Source organism: Macaca mulatta, chromosome 20, assembly GCF_049350105.2.
Source record: "Macaca mulatta isolate MMU2019108-1 chromosome 20, T2T-MMU8v2.0, whole genome shotgun sequence".
NCBI classification, from domain to species: domain Eukaryota; kingdom Metazoa; phylum Chordata; class Mammalia; order Primates; family Cercopithecidae; genus Macaca; species Macaca mulatta.
This window is the reverse complement of record NC_133425.1, coordinates 41,810,037-41,824,437: the sequence shown is the minus strand read 5'-3', so window position 1 is coordinate 41,824,437 and position 14,401 is coordinate 41,810,037. Positions and strand designations below refer to the sequence as shown.

General features: G+C 41.2%; 1 pseudogene across 4 annotated transcripts in view; it reads left to right on the top strand.

Moving 5' to 3' along the window:
* The first annotated feature begins 1,166 nt into the window (after window positions 1–1,166).
* The window catches only part of LOC114674388 (Putative cyclin-Y-like protein 3), a 28,016-nt pseudogene continuing 14,781 nt past the window's right edge, over window positions 1,167–14,401 (top strand). For all 4 annotated transcript variants that reach the window (XR_013411744.1, XR_013411742.1, XR_013411743.1 and 1 more), the window contains exons 1-4: window positions 1,167–2,638; window positions 3,781–3,840; window positions 6,200–6,231; window positions 11,861–11,961. The product of XR_013411744.1 is annotated as a Putative cyclin-Y-like protein 3, transcript variant X4 (transcript). The remainder of the gene's footprint in view (window positions 2,639–3,780; window positions 3,841–6,199; window positions 6,232–11,860; window positions 11,962–14,401) is intronic.

Below are 14,401 nucleotides of genomic sequence, written 5' to 3'. Positions count from 1 at the left end.
AGATTCCTAATCATCCCCAAGAAGAAGGGAACCACTGAAAGGCAACGTGGGAGGGTGTGTGGGGTTGTTCTGAGGTTGTGAAAGCCACTGAAATTCACACACGAGGGGATAGAAAAAGGCAATCCACATATTTTGAGTACCTACATGTGCCGGGTATAACTTGGTCTTTGTTAAGATGATCCACCACCTTTGGAGTCGCACAGAACTGGGTTGAATGCCGGTTCCATCGCTCATTACTATACGATAGTGAATGTGTTTTTAACTTCTCTGAGCCTCAGTTTTCTCATCTACAAAAGATGGGATTGTTATGAGGCTTACATATGTTAAATGTATATAAATTTAGACACAATGCCTGTAATTTTGTAAGTGTCCAATATATGGAGGGAGGAGTATTCTATTTCCCTCATTTAATTTTTTGAGCAAGTTTATAAAATTTGTGTTATTCATATTTTTTAGATTAACCAAGGATGAGAAAGATTACATAAATTACCATAGTCACGAAGCAGTCGCTAGTACATTTACTTAGTAATTGCTAATTAAAAGGAGCAATGACCAGGCGCGGTGGCTCACGCCTTTAATCCCAGCACTTTGAGAGGCCAAAGCGGGTGGATCACCTGACGTCAGGAGTTCGAGAGCAGCCTGACAAACATGGAGAAATCCTGTCTGTACTAAAAATACAAAATTAGTCGGGCATGGTGGCGCATGCCTGTAACCCCAGCTACTCAGGAGGCTGAGACAGGGGAATCATTTGAACCCAGGAGGTGGAGGTTGTGGTGAGCCGAGATGGTGCCACTGCACTCCAACTTGGGCAACAAGAGTGAGACTCTGTCAAAAAAAACAAAAAAAAACAAAAAAAAAAAAAACAAAAAAAAACACAGTAGCAATGATAATGAATTTTAAAATATTGTATTACGTGGTGGTTTTCTTTTCTTTTCTTTTTTTGTTTGAGACGGTATCTCACTGTTGCCCAGGCTGGAGTGCAGTGGTGCAATCTGGGCTCACTGCAACCTCCGCCTCCTGGGTTCAAGAGATTCTCCTGCCTCAGCTCCCGAGTAGCTGGAACTACAGGCATGTGCCACCACATCCAGCTAATTTTTTGTATTTTTAGTAGGGACAGAGTTCACCGTGTTAGTCAGGATGGTCTCGATATCCTGACCTCATGATCTGGCCTCCTTGGCTTCCCAAAGTGCTGGGATTACAGGCATGAGCCACCGCATCTGGCCTGGTTCTCTTTTATATAAGCGTCTTCATTTGCTGAAACCATAGATTCTAAGTTGCTCTATCAAAGTGATAATTAGAAAAATGTGATGTACTTAGTGCATAAATTTTAGGAAATTTCCCCTATTACTCTTGTTTGATTGAATATGTGTGTTATTTTCCAAAAGTGTAAATTGAATATATATGTGTTGAATCTATATATATATTGAAAATATAAGTGGACATCACAGAGTAGACTAAGTTCATGGCAATGCTTTTTCTGAAAGCACCTGGGTCTCTCTAGTTTCTAAAAACCTCACAGGCCACAGGGGAAAGGGCGTTCTTTGGATGCCAGATAAGGCATGAAGCAGATTTGGTTACAGTAATTTTAGCGTAATTCATTGTAAAGTGATGATCTCTAGGAACTCCCTCACAGTGGAGCAACCTGAAAGCTCCCAGCAGCCAGCAATGAATGAAAGGTGGGGGCGGGGCTGCCAGCAGGGCGGGGCCTGGTGAGCCAGGGACCTAGGCTCCCACATCACAATGGGGGCGCGGGCGCGTGGAGGGGACTCTGGGTCTGATTGGTTCCTGGGAACCAGGAGGGAGCTCTGGCGGTTGGCAGGGCAACCTTGTTCAGTTGGTGGGAAGCAGTGGAAGTAGAAGGAGCTCCCTGTGTGCTCTCTTCTCCGCAATCACAGCTATCAGGCTTCTTGCATCTAGACCCATTCTAAATAAACCAAGCAGGTTCCCAAGGGACCCTTGCAGGCAAGTCGGCTCAGCGGAGGCGGCAGAGGCGGGTGCGGGCTGCTAGTGGGGTGCAGCCCCATAGCCAGGGGCTGGCCCTGCCAGCGTGCCGTTGTTGAGAAGCGGTGGAAGTGCTGAGCTCTGCAGACTTGGAAGCAAGGGAAGGCCCAAGCTGCTGGAGAGGAGCGGGGCTACCCCATGGGGAACACGCTGAGCTGTTGCTTGGGCACCAACCCCAGCCCCAGGCAGGGTCTATCGAGGGGGTCTGCGGAGCTGTACTGTGGCTCTGACATCTATGAGGCGGTGGCAAGCAGAGGTGCAGGCCAAGGCAGAGAGGAGCGGAGGCACAGCAGATGGAACATGCTGTTCCCCAATGCCAGCCCCAAGCGGGGCCAGCACAGGGGGTCTGGGGAGTTGTCCTGCAGCGCTGAAATCTATGAGGCATCGTCAAGCAGAGGTGCAGGCCAAGGCAGAGAGGAGCGGAGGCGCCACAGATGGAACATGCTGCTCCCCAATGCCAGTCCCAAGCAAAGCCAGCCCGGGGTGCAGTGGACGGAACCGCCCTGCAGCTGTAACATCACGGAGGCGGAGGTGGCAGTGGCACCACACCCCCCTGCTGTGGAGCCTGCCCAGTCTGATTTCGGAGCCCAAGAGGGCCATGACCTGCAGCACGTTGGCGACCAGGAGATGCCCAAAGGTAAGGAGGCGACTGATACTGTTTGCCCTCAGGCGTGCCTTTGGCTGCCGCTGACCCAGGGTCCCCACTAGAGGCATCCACAGCCTTGGGCTCCTGCCTTCTGCCTCTAGCCAGCTTTCCTAGGCCCAGAGACCAGGCTGGCCTTGCTTCTTGCCTGCCCACCCTCTCCCTCATTCTTTTTCCCTGCAGCATCTAGCGGTTTCTCTCTTCCTCCCTGCCCCAGTGCCCAGTTCTGGCCCCTTTCTCATCCCCCCAGGCTGGCGGAGAACTAAGTTTTCAAAATAGAAAATGTATGCTACAGATTTCATTTCTGTAGAGGAAGTGTCTCACAGCTCTTCTCTTTAAACTTTGGTACTTGTGAATGTTGTTCCTTGTTTGGTGGTGTAAGGTAAGCCACTCAGTGGTTTTATACACTAGGTGATAGATGGGTAGTGTTGGATGAGAGTCCAAAACAGACTATATCATTCCTTAGGATTTACAGCACATTTCCATGTATGTCTCATTTCACCCTGTCTCTACGAAAAAAAACATGGTCAAAAATTAGCCAGATGTGGTAACTTGCACCAATAGTCTCAGCTGCAAGAGGATCTCTTGAGCCCAGGAGTGTGAGGCTTCAGTAAGCTCTGCTGGCTCCATCGCACCATTGCACCACGCCAGCCTGGGCAACAGAGTGAGACCCTGTCTCTTTAAAAAAGTATTTTTTGCCCAAAATAGCTCTTTGTTTTAACATATTTGACATATCAAGCCGGTGTCTGACAGTAATTGACCACAGCATCACTTGCTGCTTGAGACTTTCCCTGAAATGTGCTGGTAATAGCAGCATAGAGGAGGATGGGTGTATTTGATAAGAAGAAGGAGGAGGGCATGTGTATAATTCATCTACAAGTTGCATCAGTTTATTTAGGTGCAAATTTTAAAAAAGAAGCCCCAGACACAGCCCGGTTTTATTCCACATATGTGGAGAACTTCTGTGATTTTTTGCATTCTCCAGTAGAACTGTGACATTGTGGCATTTATTTTCTTCACATTTATTACTAAAACTTTTCTCAAGATTGTTAAAAGTGATTAAAATGGATGTGTAGCTTTAAAAATTATCTTTTCTACTCACTTAAATTATTACATTTTTCCTTCTTCCTCTACAGATTTTGCTTCTGACCATCCAAGGGAAAGCACACTCTTCCTGAGAAAATATCAAATGAGTGGTAAGACAATATTGCTTCTTCCTCCAAGCAAAAAACTACAAACTTTCTGTTTTGTGTATTACAGAAAGTATTTAGAGGAACTCAGATAGTAGTTAAAATGTTTTAATATTTAATATATTTACTCATCTTATTTTAATAGGTGACATAATTTCCTTTACTTGTCACTGTTCATGGAAACTTGCAGACTTTGTGTTTATACCTTTGGCAACATTTTTATCAATGCAATTAATGGGCCACATGATTTAGTGTAGTAGTTATGGATATATGCCTTTTTCTTCATAGGTCTTTGCCCTTTTTCCCTTGTTCCAAAGAGTACATTTTGATGATGAGTGATAGGATTTAGGGCACAGCTTGGATTTCACTTGAACAAATCAAAAGAATTTGTTGTTCTAGATTGAATCTGTGCTGTTGGCCTCCTTTTTGCACAATGCTCCAAGCACATGAGCCTATCACATCCATGTTCATGCTACTCAGAACTTTTTCACTCGAATGTAATGGAAATGTACACATGGCCTGTGCTGTTTTCCAGGTTAGCCTTAGTGTGTGAAAGTAGTGTAAAGTTTCCACATCCTGCTTGTTTTAGGAAGAGAATTAGAACTGTAGGATTTTTCTGTACTCCTCCTTATATTTGTAACATTCTGCTAAATCTTACTTTATTTTCAAAAATGCCATACACCATGTTTTTCAGTCAATTTCAACAGTAGGAATAGAAGAAGTGGGGGTTCTATAATAACATCTGAAGGAATGCCGCACAATACAAAATGGGTTTCTCCCCTGCATTTTTATAGTTTGTGTGGACTTTGCCTGTCTTGAGCTGGTAACTTCCGGCTAGGATTGTTGTATTTCTCAGTTTCTTCCAGAGCCATGGGCTTCTCACACATGGAGTGTATGGAAGTGGAAGAAAACCTACCCCATGTCCCCGTCTCTTCAGCAGTGAGAAATGTGTGTCCGTGAGACCAGTTTAACTTCAAAGGCGGAGGCGTTGTAGGGAACAAAGCGTGGCCCAATTCCCCCTTGTAGCTTTTATTCTTCTGACCTGTGTTAGAACAAAATGGTTTTGTGCGCTGAGGATGCCGTGTTCAATTAGGTTGGCACACTCATTTTAACATTTGAGTTTAAGATAGGCTACTTTTCAGTTGTGTAAAGACCCATTTATTTTTTCAGTAACATATTAATAGATGAGCGATAAGTCATTTGGGATGCTTGCAGGGATTCTAGTGCATCTGGAGATTGGCTCCTGGCCAGAAACTGGTTCTTAGAGCTGTCAGCTATTAGATCCTGGTAAGGAAAGTAAACTATGTGTAAATGTAGAATCAGAAAACACTACTACTTAGGGGTTCAGATGTACAATAGGTACATTTTTTATTAGCTGAATTTCTCATCTGTCCTGTATTTTGGCATTTCTATGAAGGAATACTTGAGACTGGATAATTTATAAAGAAAAGAGACTTTATTGGCTCACAGTCCTACAGGCTGTACAGAAAGTGTGGTGCTAGCATCTGCTTCTGGCAAGGGCCTCAAGAAGCTAATAATCACTGTGGAAGGTGAAGAAGTCATTTTTCACACAGTGAGAGAAGAAGCAAGAGAGAGTGAGAGGTGCTGCATGCTTTTAAATAAGCAGATCAGGCCTGGTGCAGTGGCTCACGCCTGTAACCCCAGTATTTGGGAGGCTGAGGCAGGCAGATCAATTGAGGCTGGAGTCTGAGACCAGCCTGGGCCAACGTAGTGAGACCCTGTCTCTACAGAAAATTTTAAAATTAGCCAGGTGTGGTGGTGCATGCCTGCAGCCCCTCCTATTCTTGAGGCTAAGGTGAGAAGATTACTTGAGCCCAGGAAGTCAAGGTAGCAGTGAACCATAATCATGCCACTGTACCCCAGCCTGGGCATCAGAGTGAGACGCTGTCTCAGAACAACAACAACAACAACAAAAACCCAAGAAGATTATGCATGAACTCAGAGCAGGAACTCACTCATCACCAAGGGGATGGCGCTAAGCCATTCATGAAGGATCTGCCCCCATGATCCAAACACTTCCCCACCTCCAACACTGGAGACTACATTTCAACATGAGATTTGCAGGGCACATATGTTCCCTAATTGGTTTTGCCTTTCCTTGTGTACATGGGGATTCTTTCAGTTTTATGTAATAGAATATCTGTTAGGTCAAAAATAAAACTATGTTTTTAGATTTTACTTTATGAGATTAATCATGCCAGATTATTTAAATTATACATTTTGTTGGTAAGAATTTTTTAAAGTGGAATTTTGTCGCATTTTTCTATAGTGATAATCAGATGATTAGCAACTACGTTTTTTCTATAGTATTTACACCAGAATTGATTTATTTTTTCATTCTTAGTGCAAGAAAAGAGGACCTCTCGCCTATATCATGTAAGTAAGCTTTTGAAAAGTTAAGAAATCAATTGTTTGAATTAAAAGTCTGTCAAGATTCGTTAAAAATTTAACAGGGAGCCAGTGCTGTTAGCATGATCCTTTTTTGGCGGATTTTCTAAATCTCTTCTATTTTCCTAAGCATCAGATTTATACAGGAAAGTCTTTGGTTTATTGTGCCCATTTTTAAGGGTGTCTGACATTTAAGTTACATAATTTGGTTGTGATATAAAGATCTGCCTTAAATATTTAATCTTTTGGCTGGATGCGGTGGCTCACGCCTATAATCCCAGCACTTTGTCAGGCCAAGGCTGGTGGATCACGAGGTCAGGAGTTCAAGACCAGTCTGGCCAAGATGGTGAAACCCTGCCTCTACTAAAAATATAAAAATTAGCCAGGTGTGGTGGTGCTCGCCTGTAATCCCAGCTACTGAGGAGGCTGAGGCAAAAGGATTGCTTGAACCCAGGATATGGAGGTTTCAGTGAGCTGAGATCATGCCACTGCACTCCAGCCTGGGTGACAGAGTGAAACTCCGTCTCAAAAAAAAAAAAAAGAAAATTAATCTTTTTAAATCAAATCAAATAAAAAATAACTAAGTCCATTTTCTTTTCTTCAACACTTTCTGCTGACTTCTTGTCATAGCAGGTGAAAGCGTAACTTCCTCACTCCACTGTAACCTTATTTACCTCCCTGTTTCTTTCTTCCACCTCTAACACATTTTTTATTAAATAATTAATTGGTATTTACATGATTATGACTAAGCACATATTATTCACTGCTGAGTCATAGAGTATTCTGACTGTGCCTCATCTTTGTACATGCTTCATTCTTTCTCTTAAATTCAAGCACTTCTGCACTTCCCCCAGATAACCCCCTTTTTCCTAGCCCGTGATAGCTCATAAAGCCAAATGCGACCATTAGACCCCAACTGGCCTCCTTGTTTTCACATCCTTCATTATTTTGTGTGTGGAATTAATTTTCCGACTATGTTCCTTTGCCTTCTTTTTTTTTTTTTAACAGTTCTTCTTTCCCCAAGTGTTGTGACATTTGTTACATGCCTATCAAAAAATAATATTTTACCTACTAAAGCATATGTTCCATGTTTTTTCTTGAAGTGACTTTCCTTGGCCTCTGGTTATCCTCCTCCAGGATAGTCTATGTTTCCCTAGGCTGTCCTGGGCCTGCTTGCCCAGAAGCCCTCTTCAAACTCTTCTGCCACTCATGTTGGATCCCTGAGTCCTAGACTGTGCCTTGCCCTCTGTCTTGTGTTACTTCCCAGTGATGCTGGAGCACAGTTTCCGAGGAAAGGCTCATGGACACACATATATAGAATTCTAGCCTCTCTCAAAACCCCTCCTCTGTTATAGAGTATAAAATTCTAGAGTGAAAACTAAATTTCATGGCTCAGAAGACAATTTTCTATTGTGCTTTCATTATACTGTTCTTGAAACTGTTACCATTGTGTGGTACATCATACGTAACCAATTTTTACATTTCTCAAGCTTTTTTGGACCTTCTCTATCCCTGGCATTCTGAAATTGTATAATAAAGCCTGGAGGGGACATTTTATTGTGGCCACTAAGTGTGCAGACTATCTCTTTTAGAGAATTTTCCTACTTTCTCTGTTTTATTATTATTATTATTTTAGTATTCTTATGATTCAGATGTTGGGCCTCCTAGTCCAGTATTTCTGTATTGATCTTTAATTTCTTCCCCTCTTATTTTCCAATTTGTCTTTTGTTCTGCTTCTTAGAGATTCTTTGACTTTCTCCACTAACTGTTCTATTGATTTTTTTTAACTCCTTAAGGACATTTTAAGATTTTTAAAAATAATTTTGCTCCTGAATTTTTGCTGGTCCCAGGAATTCATTTCTCCTATTGTTTTGATCTGTCATTGGGGGTTTCCCTCAAATGCGTGGTGGTCTTTGGCTTGCTCTAATTGGAAGCAGGACCTTTGTTCCCCGAGGGGTCTCACTGTGGGGATTTGGAAGTCGAGCCAGCTTTTCATTTGGGGGACATCAGTGTATTATGTGAGGGTATGATGTTTCAGTTTTCTTCCAAAAACGGTCTCCCAATTTTCTGCCTTGGCAGTGCCAGCCTGGCTGCTGGCTTTCCAGAATCAGGTTTGGGAAGGAAGGTGCAGTTTAACTTTGTGTGCAATTTGTTCCTATTTCCCAGGTTTTAGTCCTGGGAATAAAAGCTCTGAGCTCAGATACCCTCAGGTATAATATATCCAGATAATACACATCCAAATTCCTTTTGAGAGGAGAGGTGGACTTGGGGCTCTAAGCACAGATTTACAGTTGACCTTGCTGGCTTCTGTTGTATGTTTCACCCTACCTTCCCAGGTACCATGTGCCTCTGAGTTTGGAGCCTGGGTTGTGTTCTTTAAAACAAACAATATTGCTTGTTTCTGTTCAAGTCACTCCCTGTCAGCTCCAAAGTTGTGCTTCCATGTCAGTTGCCACTCCTCTGTCTGCTTTTCACCTTGCAGCATTGACTCAGAATCATCTGCCGTCAATCCTGTCTCCTGGTCCTGTGTATAATGTTTATTTTATGACGAATGCTAATGAGATTTCAGAAAGAAGCGAAAATAAATTTCTGGTCAATACATCATATTTAATCCAAATTTAGAACCTATATGTAAGTGTAAATCTAAGTTTAAATTTGACATAATTATTACATTAATTCAGACAATTTCTATTTTTACCTACAATAAGCATATTACACTTTTCCACTCAGGCCTTATGTAAGAATTCTATCCAAACTCCATACATGCCATGTGGTCCCATTGCTGTGCAACATAAATGGAGCTGTTCTGTTAGTGCACAAAGTGTTAGAAATTTTTAAGTTAGTTAAAAGTCATTAATTATTTAAAAACTATCTGAAATATGTCTTGTAAAAAAGTGGGGAGAAAAAAGTGATCCTGAGAGTCACCATGTCGGTGGCTCATACCTGTAATCCCAGCACTTTGGGGGATCACTTGAGGCCAGGAGTTTGAGAGCAGCCTGGCCAATATGGTGAAACCCCATCTGTACTAAAAATACTAAAATTAGCCTGGCATGGTGGCACATGCCTATAATCCCAGCTACATGGGAGGCCGAGGGAGGAGAATTGCTTGAACATGTGAGGCAGAGGTTGCAGTGAGCTGAGATCAGGCCACTGCACTCCAGCCTGGGAAACAGAGCAAGACTTCCTCTCAAAAAAATCCACAATCCAAGATGCATTCATTATAAGAAATGTTAAATAGAAGAAAATGAGGACAGATATCACCTAAAGCTATACCAATTAGTCTGTGTTTTGATGTATTATTTTCCTGTTCTTTTTATTCTCATAAATGGATTTTTTCTCAGAATCGAGTTTTGTTATCATGTAATATTATGCTGTATTACCCCTAATAGTAGTGACCTTAAGGGATACCTTCTTTCACTTTGAATAGAAGTATCTGAATGAGTCAATTTTCATTTTTCATGCTATATTTGTTTTTTGAGACAGTCAAAGTATATTCATTGACCCACATACACTGTTAATGTAAAGTATACACATTAATAGAGTAGCTTAAGAGACATAAGAGTTTAGCTAGAGTTAAAACATTTCTACCTTGAAGAAGAATTTTGTCCTTCAAATAGTAATATTGTTCAAAAACATCTGGAATTTTTGTTAAGAAATAAGTGAATTTACAGTAAAAAGCATCTGAAACAAGCAAAATGGTGTTAGACTGTATGGATATTTCTGATTACTGGCTATAGGCAGTTTTCAAATGCTGTGTACTTTTATAAACAACCACTAGATCTTCTCCCTACCCTGTCTTTCACGTACCTGGGGGAGACCCTGACGGAAGAGGGTGATAACATGATGCAGACAAGCATATCCCAAGAAGGCTCATCTGAGTTTTTTTTTTTTTTTAAGTTAAAATAACAGGTATTTTGTGGTTTTAAATAATGCTGTTGATCTTTTCAACTATTTGGTGCCAGGGATTTGGTTACTGGCATTATTATTAAGAAAGAGTTTTATTTTTAAATTTTTTTACTTTTTAGACGGAGTCTTGCTCTGTTGCCCAGGCTGGAGTGCAGTGGCATGATCTAGGCTCACTGCTACCCTGCCTCCCGGGTTCAAGCAATTCTCTGCCTCAACCTCCTGCGTAGCTGGGATTGCAGGCACGCCAACCACCATGCCTGGCTAATTTTTGTATCTTTAGTAGAGACGGGGTTTCACCATCTTGGCCAGGCTAGTTTTGAACTCCTGACCTCGTGGTCCACACGCCTCAGTCTCCCAAAGTCCTGGGATTACAGGAGTGAGCCATCGTGCCTGGCCAAGAAATGCATTTTCCTAACATAGATGAGGCAGTTTCCATATTGACTATTGCACTCTTGACAAATGAATAGATACTTTTAAAGTGTTTTAGAGATAGTTTATTTTTTAGAAGGCTCAAAAGATTCATTGTCATCTCTCTGATAGCACTGCAGATAAATTTTCATTGATTTATAACTGTAGGAAGATTTACCTTCCAAATTGTAACTGATTTAAATAATTTGCCAAGCACTTATTGAACGCCTTAATTTCTCCCACATCCTGTGCTCAGCAGCTGCAGGTAGGAGAGGAAGGGCTCTCCCTCCCCTGGAGAGGCTGACTTTCTCACCAGGGGGATACTCTGCAGACAATTGCTATCAAGTAACACACGGTGCATTAGACCAACGAGTACACAAAATGGGAAATATTTTGTGGTGTGGCTGCTGGCAGAGGGATCCCAGAAGGCAGAGGAGGTGAAACCTGCTGGGACAAGGGGGGAAGAAATTGGCATTCTGGGCAGAGAGCAGCATGAGTGAGGCAGGACAGTGCCATGATGTGTGTCAAATAACTTACAGACTAAAATCAATCAACTTTTGAAATGAATGCAAAGTATTCTCGGAAGTTCTCATTTGAGTAATATAACAGCAGTCTTATGTAAACATGAAGTGAAAGTTAAATTCCCAAAGCTGTTTCCATCATCTGATTTTTAGGTGTGAGAGCATCTTAAAGCAGTACTTTTTCTATCTTCCACCAAGGAAACAGGCCCAGAGAAATCTATGGCCACTGACTTGTTTGGTCACTAGCCGCCCTGGGACACAGAGTCTCTGACTCTAAAACGCTGGTTCCATCACACTGTCTCTTGAATGAGTGACTTAGGATTAGTAATTTAGTGAATGTAGTATGAGGTCTTTATTTACTGCAATAAAAATGCCCCGTGCCAGTATTATTTAATGTACAACATTTCATTGTAGTTAATGAATAAAAGAAATAGAAAATAGCTGCTTTTAACTGCATAATAAAAAAAAAGCAGGAAATCTTATTTTAAACTTTTCCCATTATTTGTAAGGGGAATTCATAATAGAGGCTTTCCAGGTTTGATGATTGGTATCATAGCAAGGGCAGAATTTCATAACCCAGTCCTCAAACATCATCTGCAGAAGTTACGCACCTCCAGTGAGTTTCCCATAGAGCTGCTCATGATACCACATTCAGGCAGGTCACGGGGTATAAGAAATACCTTAATGCTTTATTGTTTGACATTTTTACTAAGGTAGAAAGCCCACACTGTTGTAAGTTCAGCCTGCTGCAAACATTTTCCTCTATCTTCCTTCTCCTTCAGATACCTCCATGGCATCTTGATAGAAAATACAGCTCATGTTCCACCATATTGCTAGATAACAGCACAGTCAGCAAACCTGATCTTAGACACACACTGGAAAGGTGAGTACAATGAGGTTTTCGAGGGCTGAGTGACAAACCCTCATATGCTAAAAGCATCCCGGCCATCCTCTATCATTTCAGCCATTTGGTTGCCCTTTTCAGCAAGCAGTTTAAGAAACTGATTTCAATGATATATGGATTTCCAGGACCTAAATATGAATTTTCTGTTTCTCTTTTAATCTTAGAAACTGTGATTAGAATAATCTTAGAAATAATAAATAATAATCTTCTAAATAATAATAATAATCTTCTAAATAATAATCTTAGAAACTATGGTAGAAGAGAAAGCCAGTTACCAAATAAACAACCCCAGAAAAACCATAGCTATTCATTTGATGCATTTATGTTATGACAGTGTTGAACGCAATGGGAAGGAGAGGTGCCTTTTATTGGATGTTTCTGGGAAAAATTATTAGTTCTTTATGGGCTACAGGCCTAAGACCATGGGTGCTACTTTGGAAACTACTCTTGGAAGACGGAACAGCTTGTCCTCCAGTGGTGCACAGTGTATCTGCATTTAACTGTTCCCATCATGCATGAGCACTTCATAGGCCACAATCAGACATGTCTTTTCAAAGCACCCTCGAAGGATGGGTTCGAGTTTATTTAAAAAGCCACAACAAAGCCCAGTTCCATTGGATGTGTCCAGGGAACATTATTAACGTCTCCTTAGATTATGAGTGTTGATTTTCGGGAAAACAGTTTGAGAGGTACTCCCTCAGAATATTAATGTTCTTATCCCTAGTAACTTTCCAGTCTATAACCATGACTAGTGTACAAGCTTAATTTTGTTTCCATTTTACTTGCTTTTTACGCTAATTTGTCAGCAACTTCTACTTTAATTATAAATGGTAAATTTACGCTCATAATAATATCACTTCCCTCTCTCATATATAACAACTATTGAGATCAAATTGTGTTTCAGCAGGAACTGGACTCCACCAATGTTTAAAGCCCTGAGCTTTGGCCTCTATGGAGTCATCACTTAATGTTTGTATTCAGCCTTAAGTAAAAACTCACTCTGTTTTGGCTAGAGTCCCTGGTTTCTTCTGATTTCAAAAGATTCTGATGTTTCAGTATGCCATTCAAAAGGAGTTTTAAGCTTCACCTTGCTCAAACAAGTAGAGGTTCTGCTTTTTCTTCCAGCACACCCTAATTCCTGCAAGTGTTTTTAAAATAGAATTTTCTTTTCTTTTTTAGAGACAGGGTTTTACTGTGTTGACCAGGCTGGTTTCAAACTCCTGGGCTCAAGCAATCCACCTAACTCAGCCTCCCAAAGTGCTATGGTTACAGGCATGAGCTACCACACCTGGCCTAGAAGTCTATTTTTGAAGTACAGTTAGTTTTAATTTGCTCTCAAATTTTAGAAGAGATCATCTGGTATATTTACTTTTGATGAAATAATGGTTTACTGAGCAAATTAATATAGTAAATTGGCTTTTTGGAAAGATTTTGAAAAATGTTTTTCATGGTTACTAGTCCATTGTTCTCAAAGCGATGATTGGGCCATATTAGAATCATGTATAGCTGTTTCTTTAAAATATATGTCTGCAAACACATGCGTCTTCCCAGTTCCACATTCCCTCCATCTCTGGGCACTCCCAAGCCTTTTAGAAAAATGCTTAAGTATGTGAGGCATCATTATATGAATAAAAGCATCCCAGATGATTCTGACCTTAACCCTAACTCAGTCATTCCCAAACTTTGTTGCACATTGGAATCACCTGGGGAACTTTACCAACAACCCTGATGCCCGAATCATGTCCAACGCCAACTAAATCACAATATCTCCAGCTGGTGGTGAGGCTGTTTTTAAAGCTCCTTGGGTGATCCAGTGGGCAGCAAACATGGGGGCCACTACTTCCTTTGCATGGAGGAGTGATGGTTCTAACATATAAATTACACGTTTTCCCTGTCATTTGCTCTTCTTTCTACCCATAGAGCCTTTCTTCTGTGTGAGTCATTTCTATGTATGTGTGCATATGCTTAAATTGAAACCATACCATAGGATTTTGTGAACACCTGCAGTTCACAAAAGCACTATGTGGGGACCTTGGGCAAATTAGTTTGAAGTCTTGGTTCTCTTATTTGCAAAATGGGTGGTTCATGGAGTGTCATGTAAGGTTCAGTGGTCTTTTCAGCATGTAACTTCCAATTCTGTGATTTTAAAATCAATTTGGAGATGAAACTGTTTGAGGCACTATAGAAATATCCATCTTAGATGCTAATAATGTTGTAAGGCCTACTTTTTACAACTCAAATTTGCCTTCTCAAATTATTCTGAGCCTCATTTTAAATGCTGAGGGCAAATGGAAGCACAGAACTTATCCAGGAGAAGCCCCTGTTTGCTGACACACAACATTGAGGATGACTTAGGACCACAGTAACATACATCTGAAGAGTTGTATTTGTTCACTAATATTTTGTTTAAACTAATGTG